The 13,808-nt window shown below is 48.9% G+C and overlaps 1 protein-coding gene across 12 annotated transcripts in view; it reads left to right on the top strand.

The window, feature by feature from the left end:
• CALCOCO2 (calcium binding and coiled-coil domain 2) overlaps positions 1-13,808 on the top strand; it is a 755,339-nt gene that overhangs the window by 523,977 nt on the left and 217,554 nt on the right. The window contains exon 2 of one of the 12 annotated variants that reach the window (XM_068263859.1): positions 7,814-8,398. The exons of the other annotated variants lie outside the window; for them this stretch is intronic. The gene's annotated coding sequence lies outside the window, so the exon portion shown is untranslated. The remainder of the gene's footprint in view (positions 1-7,813; positions 8,399-13,808) is intronic. 12 annotated transcript variants of the gene reach the window in all.

The raw sequence follows: 13,808 nt of genomic DNA, 5'->3' as shown, positions 1-13,808 counted from the left end.
GACATAGTAAAATATCAGTAAAGATACAGATATTTTACTATTGGAATTATGTAGTAGAATATTGGTAATTTTACAGATCTACTAACAGCAATTTCTGGCACTATTTTTATAGGTATGTGGTGAACTAGCGGCAATCCCCTACACCCTTTTTTTTCCAGGCGGCTTTTTCACATGTATGCCTGTGAACAGTGCCATAGAACTGTACGGGCAGGGAGTTGACATGCAGAATTATTCTGCAATGCAAATGAGCACTGTGAACTAACCCTTAAAGGGAACCTGTACTGAGTAAAATTATTGAAAATAAACACATGAGGTAACTTCAAATGAACATTACATAGTTACCTTGCCATCAGTTCATCTCAGAAGCTCACCATTTTCTTCTTACAGTGATCCCTTCCAGTTCTGACAACGTTTTGTCAGAACTGAAATATACCAGTTGCTGTCTGTTATATATCAGTTGCTGTCAGTTACAGCTGAGAGGAGAACTGATGTGTCCATGTTTCCCTATGGCTCAAGTGGGTGATACTACAGTTTAACTGTGTGCTGAGCAGAAAGCTGTTATGGAGTAATGGCCATTTTCACAATGGTGGACGGAGAATTCCATTGATCACAGTGGACAAACAGGACGTAGGAAAGGAGAAAGAGATTGAGGCCGGGGCGTTTCTAGGGTCCCTGGAGAACGGGGGCACCTGTGGGCACCAGGCGGGGAGGCAGCAAAAAAATGGGCGTGGCCATGCGGTGAGTGGGCGTGGCCATGGGTGGGGCCAAATGTACATGAACTTAGCAGCGGTGTAAGCTACGGATAACGGGCCTGCCCATCGAAATATTGGACGGAGCCCCCTGTCCTTTATTTAGATAATTTACAATCAGTATAGGCATAGATCAAAGATGTATACGCACATACAATTTTGATTGGTCAATCACTGACCCCCAATTTTCCCACTCCCGTGCAGTAAGTGGGCCAACAGACAATGAATTTTATGAACAGAGCTAAAATTGGATAATCAAAATTGTATGTGTGTACCAGGCTTTACAGCTAATACTGTACATACTGAAAGTAGCAGGGATCAGCATACAATACAGCTGGTTTACAATCAAAGGCACAGAGTAACACCTTACACTGTACACACTGTAGGTAAATCAGCACACAGTGCAGGCACTAGAGAACAGCGTATACTGTACATACTGTAGGCAGCAGAATTCAGCACACTGCAGCTAGCGTGCCAAAAATATGAGGATCACGTTGTGCGGCGTGCTCATAGCGCCGCACCAAAAAATGGGTGGGCCATGGACCAGAATATAGGTGTGGTAACGGGTGGAGACAAATTTACATGAACCTAGCAATGGTGGGACATCAGATTAGGACAGTGGTGGCGAACCTTTTGGAGGCCGAGTGCCCAAACTGCAACCCAAAAGTCACTTATCTTTCGCAAAGTGGCAACAGCAATTCAAACTAAATACTGTACAAACGTTTTAACTCATACATGAACATTATGGAAAATCCAAGTTGAAAATAAACTGTGAAGATAAACAATTTCATCCATCCTACTCCTGAAAAATGTATTCAATTTTTTAGAACCTCCCAGTTTTATTTTCTGTTTTAAAACGCTAAAAAAGTAGGTTTAATGCTATTGTCTCATATGATAAGGATTCAGCTTTTCCCATAGTCTCGCAGTTAGCAATCATGTGACCCTCAACAAGACATATTCAGCAATCATGAGGCCCCCAACAAATCATGAGGCCCCCAACAAGACAAATGCAGCAATCATGAGGCCCCCAACAAATCATGAGGCCCCCAACATGACAAATTCAGCAGTCATGAGGCCCCAGCAAATCATGAGGCCCCCAACAACACAAATTCAGCAATCATGAGGCCTCCAACAAATCATGAGGCCCCCAACAAGACAAATTCAGCAATCTTGAGGCCCCCAACAAATCATAAGGCTCCCAACAAGACAAATTCAGCAGTCATGAGGCACATAAATAGACAGCATTTCACATAAATAGGCAGAATGCCCCCTTAATATGGTAGCCCCCCAAGTTAGCTAGTGAGTGACAGGGACCCCCAGGTTAGCTAGTGAGTGACAGGCGCCTCCAGTTAGGTAGTGAGTGACAGGGAGCTCCTTTAGGTAGGGAGTGAGTGACAGGGAGCCCCTTTAGGCAGTGAGTGAGTGACAAGGAGCCCCTTTAGGCAGTGAGTGAGTGAGTGACAGGGAGGCCCTTTAGGCAGTGAGTGAGTGCCAGGGAGGCCCTTTAGGCAGTGAGTGAGTGCCAGGGAGGCCCTTTAGGCAGTGAGTGAGTGACAGGGAGCCCCTTTAGGCAGTGAGTGAGTGCCAGGGAGGCCCTTTAGGCAGTGAGTGAGTGCCAGGGAGGCCCTTTAGGCAGTGAGTGAGTGACAGGGAGGCCCTTTAGGCAGTGAGTGAGTGACATGGAGCCCCTTTAGGCAGTGAGTGAGTGACAGGGAGGCCCTTTAGGCAGTGAGTGAGTGCCAGGGAGGCCCTTTAGGCAGTGAGTGAGTGCCAGGGAGGCCCTTAAGGCAGTGAGTGAGTGCCAGGGAGGCCCTTTAGGCAGTGAGTGAGTGCCAGGGAGCCCCTTTAGGCAGTGAGTGAGTGACAGGGAGGCCCTTTAGGGAGTGAGTGAGTGACAGGGAGCCCCTTTAGGGAGTGAGTGCGTGCCAGGGAGCCCCTTTAGTGAGTGAGTGCGTGCCAGGAGCCCCTTTAGGGAGTGAGTGAGTGAGTGACAGGGAGGCCCTTTAGGCAGTGAGTGAGTGCCAGGGAGGCCCTTTAGGCAGTGAGTGAGTGCCAGGGAGGCCCTTTAGGCAGTGAGTGAGTGCCAGGGAGGCCCTTTAGGCAGTGAGTGAGTGACAGGGAGGCCCTTTAGGCAGTGAGTGAGTGCCAGGGAGGCCCTTTAGGCAGTGAGTGAGTGACAGGGAGTCCCTTTAGGCAGTGAGTGAGTGACAGGGAGTCCCTTTAGGCAGTGAGTGAGTGACAGGGAGGTCCTTTAGGCAGTGAGTGAGTGACAGTGAGGCCCTTTAGGCAGTGAGTGAGTGACAGGGAGCCCCTTTAGGGAGTGAGTGAGTGCCAGGGAGGCCCTTTAGGCAGTGAGTGAGTGACAGGGAGCCCCTTTAGGCAGTGAGTGAGTGCCAGGGAGCCCCTTTAGGCAGTGAGTGAGTGCCAGGGAGGCCCTTTAGGCAGTGAGTGAGTGCCAGGGAGGCCCTTTAGGCAGTGAGTGAGTGCCAGGGAGGCCCTTTAGGCAGTGAGTGAGTGCCAGGGAGGCCCTTTAGGCAGTGAGTGAGTGCCAGGGAGGCCCTTTAGGCAGTGAGTGAGTGCCAGGGAGCCCCTTTAGGGAGTGAGTGAGTGCCAGGGAGCCCCTTTAGGCAGTGAGTGAGTGACAGGGAGGCCCTTTAGGGAGTGATTGAGTGACAGGGAGGCCCTTTAGGGAGTGAGTGAGTGACAGGGAGCCCCTTTAGGGAGTGCCAGGGAGCCCCTTTAGGGAGTGACAGGGAGCCCCTTTAGGGAGTGAGTGCGTGCCAGGGAGCCCCTTTAGGGAGTGAGTGAGTGACAGGGAGCTCTTTAGGGAGTGAGTGAGTGACAGCGAGCCCCTTTAGGGAGTGAGTGAGTGACAGGGAGGCCCTTTAGGGAGTGAGTGAGTGAGTGACAGGGAGCCCCTTTAGAGAGTGAGTGCCAGGGAGCCCCTTTAGGGAGTGAGTGCGTGCCAGGGAGCCCCTTTAGGGAGCGAGTGAGTGACAGGGAGCCCCTTTTAGGGAGTGAGTGAGTGACAGGGAGCCCCTTTAGGGAGTGAGTGCCAGGGAGCCCCTTTAGGGAGTGAGTGACAGGGAGCCCCTTTAGGGAGTGAGTGAGTGCCAGGGAGCCCCTTTTGGGAGTGAGTGCCAGGGAGCCCCTTTAGGCAGTGAGTGAGTGCCAGGGAGCCCCTTTAGGCTCTGAGTGAGTGCCAGGGAGCCCCTTTAGGGAGTGAGTGAGTGATAGGGAGCCCCTTTAGGGAGTGAGTGACAGGGAGGCCCTTTAGGGAGTGAGTGAGTGACAGGGAGCCCCTTTAGGGAGTGAGTGAGTGAGTGACAGGGAGGCCCTTTAGGGAGTGAGTGAGTGCCAGGGAGCCCCTTTAGGGAGTGAGTGAGTGACAGGGAGCCCCGTTAGGGAGTGAGTGCGTGCCAGGGAGCCCCTTTAGGGAGTGAGTGAGTGACAGGGAGGCCCTTGAGTGAGTGAGTGACAGGGAGCCCCTTTAGGGAGTGAGTGAGTGACAGGGAGGCCCTTGAGTGAGTGAGTGCCAGGGAGGCCCTTTAGGCAGTGAGTGAGTGACGGGGAGCCCCTTTAGGCAGTGAGTGAGTGCCAGGGAGGCCCTTTAGGCAGTGAGTGAGTGCCAGGGAGGCCCTTTAGGCAGTGAGTGAGTGCCAGGGAGGCCCTTTAGGCAGTGAGTGAGTGACAGGGAGCCCCTTTAGGCAGTGAGTGAGTGCCAGGGAGCCCCTTTAGGCAGTGAGTGAGTGCCAGGGAGCCCCTTTAGGCAGTGAGTGAGTGCCAGGGAGGCCCTTTAGGCAGTGAGTGAGTGCCAGGGAGGCCCTTTAGGCAGTGAGTGAGTGCCAGGGAGGCCCTTTAGGCAGTGAGTGAGTGCCAGGGAGGCCCTTTAGGCAGTGAGTGAGTGCCAGGGAGCCCCTTTAGGCAGTGAGTGAGTGCCAGGGAGCCCCTTTAGGCAGTGAGTGAGTGACAGGGAGGCCCTTTAGGGAGTGAGTGAGTGACAGGGAGCCCCTTTAGGGAGTGAGTGCGTGCCAGGGAGCCCCTTTAGGGAGTGAGTGCGTGCCAGGAGCCCCTTTAGGGAGTGAGTGAGTGAGTGACAGGGAGGCCCTTTAGGCAGTGAGTGAGTGCCAGGGAGGCCCTTTAGGCAGTGAGTGAGTGCCAGGGAGGCCCTTTAGGCAGTGAGTGAGTGACAGGGAGGCCCTTTAGGCAGTGAGTGAGTGCCAGGGAGGCCCTTTAGGCAGTGAGTGAGTGACAGGGAGTCCCTTTAGGCAGTGAGTGAGTGACAGGGAGTCCCTTTAGGCAGTGAGTGAGTGACAGGGAGGTCCTTTAGGCAGTGAGTGAGTGACAGGGAGGCCCTTTAGGCAGTGAGTGAGTGACAGGGAGCCCCTTTAGGCAGTGAGTGAGTGACAGGGAGCCCCTTTAGGCAGTGAGTGAGTGACAGGGAGCCCCTTTAGGCAGTGAGTGAGTGACAGGGAGCCCCTTTAGGCAGTGAGTGAGTGCCAGGGAGGCCCTTTAGGCAGTGAGTGAGTGCCAGGGAGCCCCTTTAGGCAGTGAGTGAGTGCCAGGGAGCCCCTTTAGGCAGTGAGTGCCAGGGAGGCCCTTTAGGCAGTGAGTGAGTGCCAGGGAGGCCCTTTAGGCAGTGAGTGAGTGCCAGGGAGGCCCTTTAGGGAGTGAGTGAGTGCCAGGGAGCCCCTTTAGGGAGTGCCAGGGAGCCCCTTTAGGGAGTGACAGGGAGCCCCTTTAGGGAGTGAGTGCGTGCCAGGGAGCCCCTTTAGGGAGTGAGTGAGTGACAGGGAGCTCTTTAGGGAGTGAGTGAGTGACAGCGAGCCCCTTTAGGGAGTGAGTGAGTGACAGGGAGGCCCTTTAGGGAGTGAGTGAGTGAGTGCCAGGGAGCCCCTTTAGGGAGTGAGTGCCAGGGAGCCCCTTTAAGGAGTGAGTGAGTGACAGGGAGCCCCTTTAGGGAGTGAGTGCGTGCCAGGGAGCCCCTTTAGGGAGCGAGTGAGTGACAGGGAGCCCCTTTTAGGGAGTGAGTGAGTGACAGGGAGCCCCTTTAGGGAGTGAGTGCCAGGGAGCCCCTTTAGGGAGTGAGTGACAGGGAGCCCCTTTAGGGAGTGAGTGAGTGCCAGGGAGCCCCTTTTGGGAGTGAGTGCCAGGGAGCCCCTTTAGGCAGTGAGTGAGTGCCAGGGAGCCCCTTTAGGGAGTGAGTGAGTGATAGGGAGCCCCTTTAGGGAGTGAGTGACAGGGAGGCCCTTTAGGGAGTGAGTGAGTGACAGGGAGCCCCTTTAGGGAGTGAGTGAGTGAGTGACAGGGAGGCCCTTTAGGGAGTGAGTGAGTGCCAGGGAGCCCCTTTAGGGAGTGAGTGAGTGACAGGGAGCCCCTTTAGGGAGTGAGTGCGTGCCAGGGAGCCCCTTTAGGGAGTGAGTGAGTGACAGGGAGGCCCTTGAGTGAGTGAGTGACAGGGAGCCCCTTTAGGGAGTGAGTGAGTGACAGGGAGGCCCTTGAGTGAGTGACAGGGAGGCCCCCCCTCTAGCCGCCGCCGCTCCCCCCCTACCTCTCAGCAGACCTCAGGATCAGCAGCGACCCGACCAGTTGTACTGGACGCACCCGCTCTATATGCGGAAGTGATGTCACTTCCGCATATCAGTGCGGGCGCTGGGTCCTAGCGCCTGCACGATTGGTCACCGGCGCGCCGCCTGATCCTGAGGTCTGAGACTGTCAGTGACGCGGCGGCTGGATGGAGCCGCTGAGTCTGACAGAGGGGGCGGCCGGGCGGAGATCCGTGGCACCCCAGGACAGATTGGGGGCACGTGCCCCCCCAAAACAGGGCTAGCGACACCCCTGGATTGAGGAGCAGACTACACGGGAGGTCAGTATGACTTGTGTATGTTTATTGTGACTTTTAATTTTCAATTCAGGTTTTCTTTAAACTGAGGTTAGAGATATGTAATTATATAGCTGATCCTACTCACTCAGGTAGTAACAAATCTAAAATGAAAGGGTGGGGTCCTAGTCATATGCCTAGATATCCCATAGCCGTAGTGCTCCGATTGTCATTGTTTTTTGAAAAAAATGGTGGTACGGTCAATACTTTCCAGTCATTCTGGACCTTTCTCTTCTAACATTTCTAGGGTAAGGCAATCAAGTCCTACAGTTTTTCCTAATTCCGTTCTCCTTATTGCAGTTTGGAGTTCATCTGTAGATATTTCAACACCTTTACAGCATGATCTTGTCTTTTTTATTATTATTATTATTATTATTATTTATTTATAAAGCGCCAACATATTCCGTGTCGCTGTACAATGTAAGAAAACAAACAAGGGATACATAATGATACAGACAATGATATACATCAAATATGGATACTGATACAGATACAGCACTGCTGATTACAATTTGATTTAACCTGATGACTAAAATGTATAAATGTCTAACAGTGTGCAAGCAATTAAATTAATAACATTCCATGACACAAAAGGGTGAGAGCCCTGCCCTTGCGAGCTTACAATCTAAAGGAATGGGGTGGAAACAAGAGGTGGGGAAGTGTCTTTCAGATTTTTTGTTACTTTCGTCTTCTTCTGTTCCCAACAGTAGATCCGTGAAATACTTTCTTGATTTCATGTGTGAAGATTACCATATCAATTGGTTTTAGAAGACATGCTTTGTCCTTCCTTATTGACTTTAGTATTTTAATACATGGAACTTTAATATCTGGAATAAGGTACTGCTCAGAGGCAACGTGTCAGTTAATATAGCTAAAAGAAAAAGCATGGTTAGAGCAAGGGGTATCATGTATCGCAAAAATGTATTAATTGACCAGGTAAATACAATCAAATATCTAGAAAAAACCCTGATAAGTATAACATGGCTAGCTGATGAAGAATTAAATGATACAATATATTAAAAGCACCTGGATGCCTCTTCAGTGTCACCAAAGTTGTCTATCATGGAAAAACAGAGAGAACCAAACTTGAAGCTTATAAATCAACTGAAACCACAAATGTAATATACAGCTGTGAGTTATAGGCCTTTATTCAATTCCCCTTTTCTCCTAAACTTTCTTCTAGGTAATTTTTTCTCACCATACTAATAAAATGCCCTTGAAGCCACCAGCGAGGAAGAAAATACTCAGAAGAATTTTGACATTACGTTTTTACCTACTTTTTGGTACCTTTTTAATAGCAGAGTGCTGAAAAGTTATTTTAAACAGAATATGAAATATTATCTCCTGAGAGAAAATGTAGGAGAAATGGTTAATTGAACAAGGGCCCTCATCTTTAAATCAAAGGCACAAATCAGGACTTCAAGCAATGGAAGTAGGGTTCTGCTTGAAAACTGAGGGAAATACAAGAATGCTCAGGACAAGAAAGCAAAGAATCAGGAAATGTAGAGGTTGGAACACTGCTTCCCCCAAATTGAAACTTTGGAAACTTACAAGGGAAGACACCTGAAATAATGTCAAACATATCAAAACATAGACTATGAGACCCAAAGAGCACCCAAGAAACAGGGGATAAGAGATTAGTGTGAAAAAGAGGGAAACTTTGGAAATCGACATAAGAAGTACAAAGAAGTTACTAGAGATTGGATGCAGTTGGACGGAAAGCTTCTTGGAAGAGCCACAACACAAACAGGTAGAAGAAGACAACTAAGTAAGTACAATGTAGTGTTGCCTTATTTGCAAAGAAGCATGTCCAGAATATTATTGCTGGCTGCAGACTAAGCTGGGAAGATAATTTTAATAACATCAAATTTCAAAAATATTGATATCAATGACATATGTAGAATGTATTTTTTAACAGGCACAGTCTAACCAGCAAGCTCATGGTGACCCAGAACTCATTGGAGTGTGTAAGGGACTACAATGGTCCTAAAAGCCCCCTTACTAAGATGTTAAGAAAAACAAAAGTTTGCTTTCCTAAAACAGAAAGAATTTGCGATAATTCAGGTTGGAGTGAGCTTGAGATGTCTCCCAGAGCAACACTGCTGAATATATGCAAATTAACCATTGTACCCTTAGAAGCTAAACACACCTCCAGAACCGCTGGAATGCAATGATGTGTCAGCTTGTTAATTTGTACAGAGCCATAATAATCCAACATGCATACAGACTGTTTCGGATTGTTTGATCCTCATCAGTGCATGACATGGATTAATTTGGCTCTATGGAGTAGGGCTTGTAAATCCGAGAGGCACAGACTAACCAGCAAGCTCATGGTGACCCAGAACTCATTTGAGTGTGTAAGGGACTACAATGGTCCTAAAAGCCCCCTTACTAAGATGTTAAGAAAAACAAAAGTTTGCTTTCCTAAAACAGAAAGAATTTGCGATAATTCAGGTTGGTGTGAGCTTGAGATGTCTCCCAGAGCAACACTGCTGAATATATGCAAATTAACCATTGTACCCTTAGAAGCTAAACACACCTCCAGAACCGCTAGAATGCAATGATGTGTCAGCTTGTTAATTTGGGCAGAGCCATAATAATCCAACATGCATACAGACTGTTTCGGATTGTTTGACAATTAACAATGGTTAATTTGCATATATTCAGCAGTGTTGCTCTGGGAGACATCTCAAGCTCACTCCAACCTGAATTATCGCAAATTCTTTCTGTTTTAGGAAAGCAAACTTTTGTATTTTTTAACAAAAGCGGAGTTACACTTTAACCTCTTCACTGCCTTGGATGATGGTACCTTGTCATGGCACCTGCCTTAGCCAGCCCCCAATGAAAACCACTTCATTATGGCAGCCAAAGAGTAGAAACAATTTGATAGCAGCATCAACTACTGTAAACTTCTTTTAAATGTAATGTGTCTTTGCACAATATTTAAGGAGGATCTGAGTGTCTCTTCAGCTGCCCTGTGATCCAAATCACATGCTATTCTCCACCTAATGCCTGGTTCATACTATGCAATTTTCCTGTCATTCGATAATTTTCAGTATGTCCAATCAATTTTATGCAGTACTGATCTCAAAATCGATCCCTTTCTCGATTGAAAGCATATCAGACATGCTGAGAGTTATCAAATGACAGGATATTTCCTGCCGATCTGATGGGAAAATTGCATGGTGTGTACCAACCCTAAAACGTTTTTGCTGCTGCCTACCTTCCTTTTATTTACAGTTATTTTACATACTGTACCTATATTTTCTATTCTTTTGTAAAGGATCATTATGATGAATTTAATGATATTTTAATAAAGTCCTAATCAAAATCGGCAGCATTTCGGTATATACATTAACATTCCTCTCTACTGTGATCTATGCTAAGATCTATGTGATCTATGCTTAGTTATCAGAAGGTAGTAAAACTGCAACTGTATTTTACTGCATTGGAAAACTGACAGTGAACAGATCCTATTTTAAATAAATCCGTTGGACATGTTGTGGACCACACTTCTGTTCCATCCACAACTTTTCTGGGAGTTCTCTTCCCTTGTTTTCGTTGGGGTCTACATTCCTCCCGACGCATGCTCCAAGACTGCCCTGTAAGTACTCAGTGACTGTATCTCGCGCTGGGAAACAGCCCTCCCGGAGGCCCTGTTCATCATCTTGGGCGACTTCAATAAGGCGAACCTTCGGCACGTGTTGCCCCGCTACAAGCAGCACATCACCTGTCCTACCAGGAACTGTAACATCCTGGATCACTGCTACACGGTCCACAAGTGTGCTTATAAGGCCATCCAAGGAGCCCGCCTTGGGAATTCCGACCACAACACAATACACCTGATCCCCACCTACAGGAGGCTCCAGGAGACCTCAAAGCCCATCGTCAAAACCTCAAAAAAATGGACAGTAAATGCCAAACTGGAGCTCCAGGCTTGCTTTAAAACCACCGACTGGTCGACTCTGGAGGTACCCACCCTTGATGAATGGGCCGAGAATGTCACCGCCTACATTAGCTTCTGCGAAGAAGCGTGTATTCCGTCTAAGTCCTTCAGAGTCTATCCCAACAACAAGCCTTGGTTCAACAACCGGCTTCGCCGGCTTCGGAAACACAAAGAGGAAGCGCACAGGTCGGGCTCCCCAGAGGAATTCAGAGAGGCCAGGCACGCCCTGAAAAGAGAACTGCGTTTGGCAAAGAGGGCCTATGCCGAAAAGCTGGGGCTCTGCCTCCAGTCGACCAACACACGGGTGGTATGGAAGGGCCTGAGAGCAGCCACAAACTTCAAACCGGCACCCCAAACGGTGACCCCTAGCTCTCAACTGGCGGAGGAGCTCAATGAGTTCTACTGCAGATTCGAGCAACATCCCAACCAGCCCGTGAGCCACACAGCTTCAACCCACCCCCCCACATGGGTGAACTCGTCGCGCCTGGTGCTGTTCGGGAATCAGAGGTACTTCAGCACCTCCGCAAGCTGAACCCCAGGAAATCTTCCGCCCCGGACGGAGTGTCGTCTATCTGCCTGCGAACCTGTGCCGATCAGCTAGCCCCTGTGCTCGCCTCCTTATTTAAGCAGTCATTATCTGGCGGTACAGTCCCCTCCTGTTTTAAGAGGTCTATAATTGTACCAGTCCCAAAAAAACAGGCAGTACTGAGCAAAATAACTTCCCGACCAGTGGCCCTAACCTCTACTATCATGAAGCTCCTCGAGCGGCTGGTCCTTGCCAACCTGAAGAGGTCCATGGACGCCCTTTTAGACCCGCTCCAATTTGCATATAGGACTAACCGATCCATGGAGGATGCCATCAATGTCCGTATGGCTCACATCACTGAGCACCTGGACCTATGCTAGGATCCTGTTCCTAGACTTTAACTCAGCGTTCAACACGATCTTCCCAGACATCCTGATCACCAATCTGACACAGCTCGGAATTGATCCTTCTCTCCGAGCATGGATCAAAGACTTCTTGACTAACAAAACACAACAAGTGAAGCTTGACAACTACTACTCCAGCGTCCGGACCACCAATACAGGGGCTCCACAAGGCTGTGTTCTATCACCTCTACTGTTCTTCCTCTATACCAACAACAGCATCTCATCCACGGACTCTGTGAAGGTCATCAAATTTGCAGACGACACCACTATCATCAGCCTAATTGGAAGCAACGGGCAGCGAAGTCGAGAGAATATGCAACTGGTGCAGTGACAACAACCTAGTCCTCAACACAGCAAAGACTGTTGAACTAGTCGTAGACTTCAGGAGAAACCCTCCCCCCCCCCTCCCATCTGTCCTCATTGGAGGGACAGAAGTCTCTAAGGTTTCATTGGTTCGGTTCCTCGGCACGACTCTCACCAACAACCTGAAATGGGGGCAAAACGCCACCAAAATTCAGAAGAAATCCCAGCAGCGGTTGTTCTTCCTGCGTCACCTGAAGAGATTTGGCATGCCCAGGGAGCTGCTGACCAGCTTCTATACCGTCACCATAGAATCCATCCTCTGCTCCTCTGTCATTGTCTGGTATGCGGGCACAGCGGCAAGCGACAAACACAAGCTGCAGAGAGTCATAACTGACACGGAGAAGACCATCGGTTCTCCTCTTCCACCTCTTGATCTCTTCCACTCCTCTAGGATGAAGAAGAGGGCAACCATAATCTCCCACGACCCCTCCCACCCAGGCAGCCACTACTTCAGGCTCCTCCCATTGGGCCACCGCTACAAGACGATACCATCCAAAACCTCTAGTCGGAAGAACACCTTCTTCCCCCAAACAGGGACGGATCTAGGGGGGGGGGGGGGGGCAAGCGGGTCTCTTGCCCCAGGCGCAGTTTGTTGGATTCTTAAAAAGGCGGCAAAATTGGATGGGGAATGGTAGTTTAGGCGCCAAAACCTGACCTTGCCCCAGGCGCAACTTGGGGCAACTTGGTCTAGATCCGTCCCTGCCCCCAAATTGTTCGGCTACTGAACTCCAACCTTGCCTGCATTTCTAATTGCTGGGTCGGTCAGCCGGTTCCTGCCACTGCCTGCCCTGGTTTTTTAATCCGAAAATGGACTCGGTGGCCTTTTACCAGCACCTTTTATTATTTACCGGACTGTACTTGCACAGTAGTGAAATGGCCGATACGAACTGACTACTGCATTTCTATTTTTGTATGTGTTGTGCGTCTGTCTATACTCTGTCTGTCTATACTCTGTCTATGCCATGTGTACCACAAATAATTCCGATTACAGCTCTTGCTGTACTTGGCGAAATAAAACTGATTCTGATTCTGATTTCCCTTATAGCTTATGGTTGTTTCAACCAGACCAAAATGGACCATTTGGGCAGACACTACACTGTCCACTCCCGCTGACTGTTCGAGGTCCGGATCAAGTGAGAGCCTAGCCTTAGGGCTCGTTTCCACTATCGCGAATCTGCATGCATCCAACGCATGCAGATCCGCACATGTAATACAAGTGGATGGGCCTGTTTCCACTGTAGCGTTGTTGAGGTGCGTTTTTTTCAGCGTGAAAAAAACGCACAAAAGAGCCAACGATTTCGCCTGCGTCCGGAATCCGTGCGAATCGCCGCTAATGTATTTAATAGTAAAAACGCATGCGTTTGTTACATGCGTTTTTACCCGCGATTTCGCACCTTTTTCAATTTTATTTAGCCCTGGCAGTGTCATGGTTAATTTCGCATGGCACCTTGCCATGCGAAATCGCATGTGAAATCGCGGGTAAAAACGCATGTGGAAACGCATCCGCATGCGTTTTTACAAGCGTCGGAATGCGGCCGAAATCGCGTCGCAACAGTGGGAACGAGCCCTTACTCATTCTACACTCTATGGGTGTACGTTATGAAAGGAAACATTTTCTTACCCATTCTGTACATGAAGCTGGTAATCTGTGTACTGTTAACCTATGTTAAACATGGTTCATTTTGTTGCCAAAGCAAAAATACTTAGTGATGTGCTGATAAGATACAGAAATTCTGCTCTCTGACTAAAAAAAAGATGCTGCCAAATATATTGAAATGCTAATTTTATGTTATGTAATTACAAAATTAATCTTAGATTCACCACTGTAGTCATCTATAGAGCACCTCCAGCATGCTCAGATATCACTTCACACTATACCTTATTTAAATATAAGGTACAATCAGCAATTCAAAAGTAAATGTACTCACCCGCCTGCCTA

The sequence above is a fragment of the Hyperolius riggenbachi genome, chromosome 12 (genome assembly GCF_040937935.1).
Source record: "Hyperolius riggenbachi isolate aHypRig1 chromosome 12, aHypRig1.pri, whole genome shotgun sequence".
Classification (NCBI taxonomy): domain Eukaryota; kingdom Metazoa; phylum Chordata; class Amphibia; order Anura; family Hyperoliidae; genus Hyperolius; species Hyperolius riggenbachi.
The sequence above is the reverse complement of the archived record's forward strand: the minus strand, read 5'-3'. Positions and strand labels throughout refer to the sequence as shown.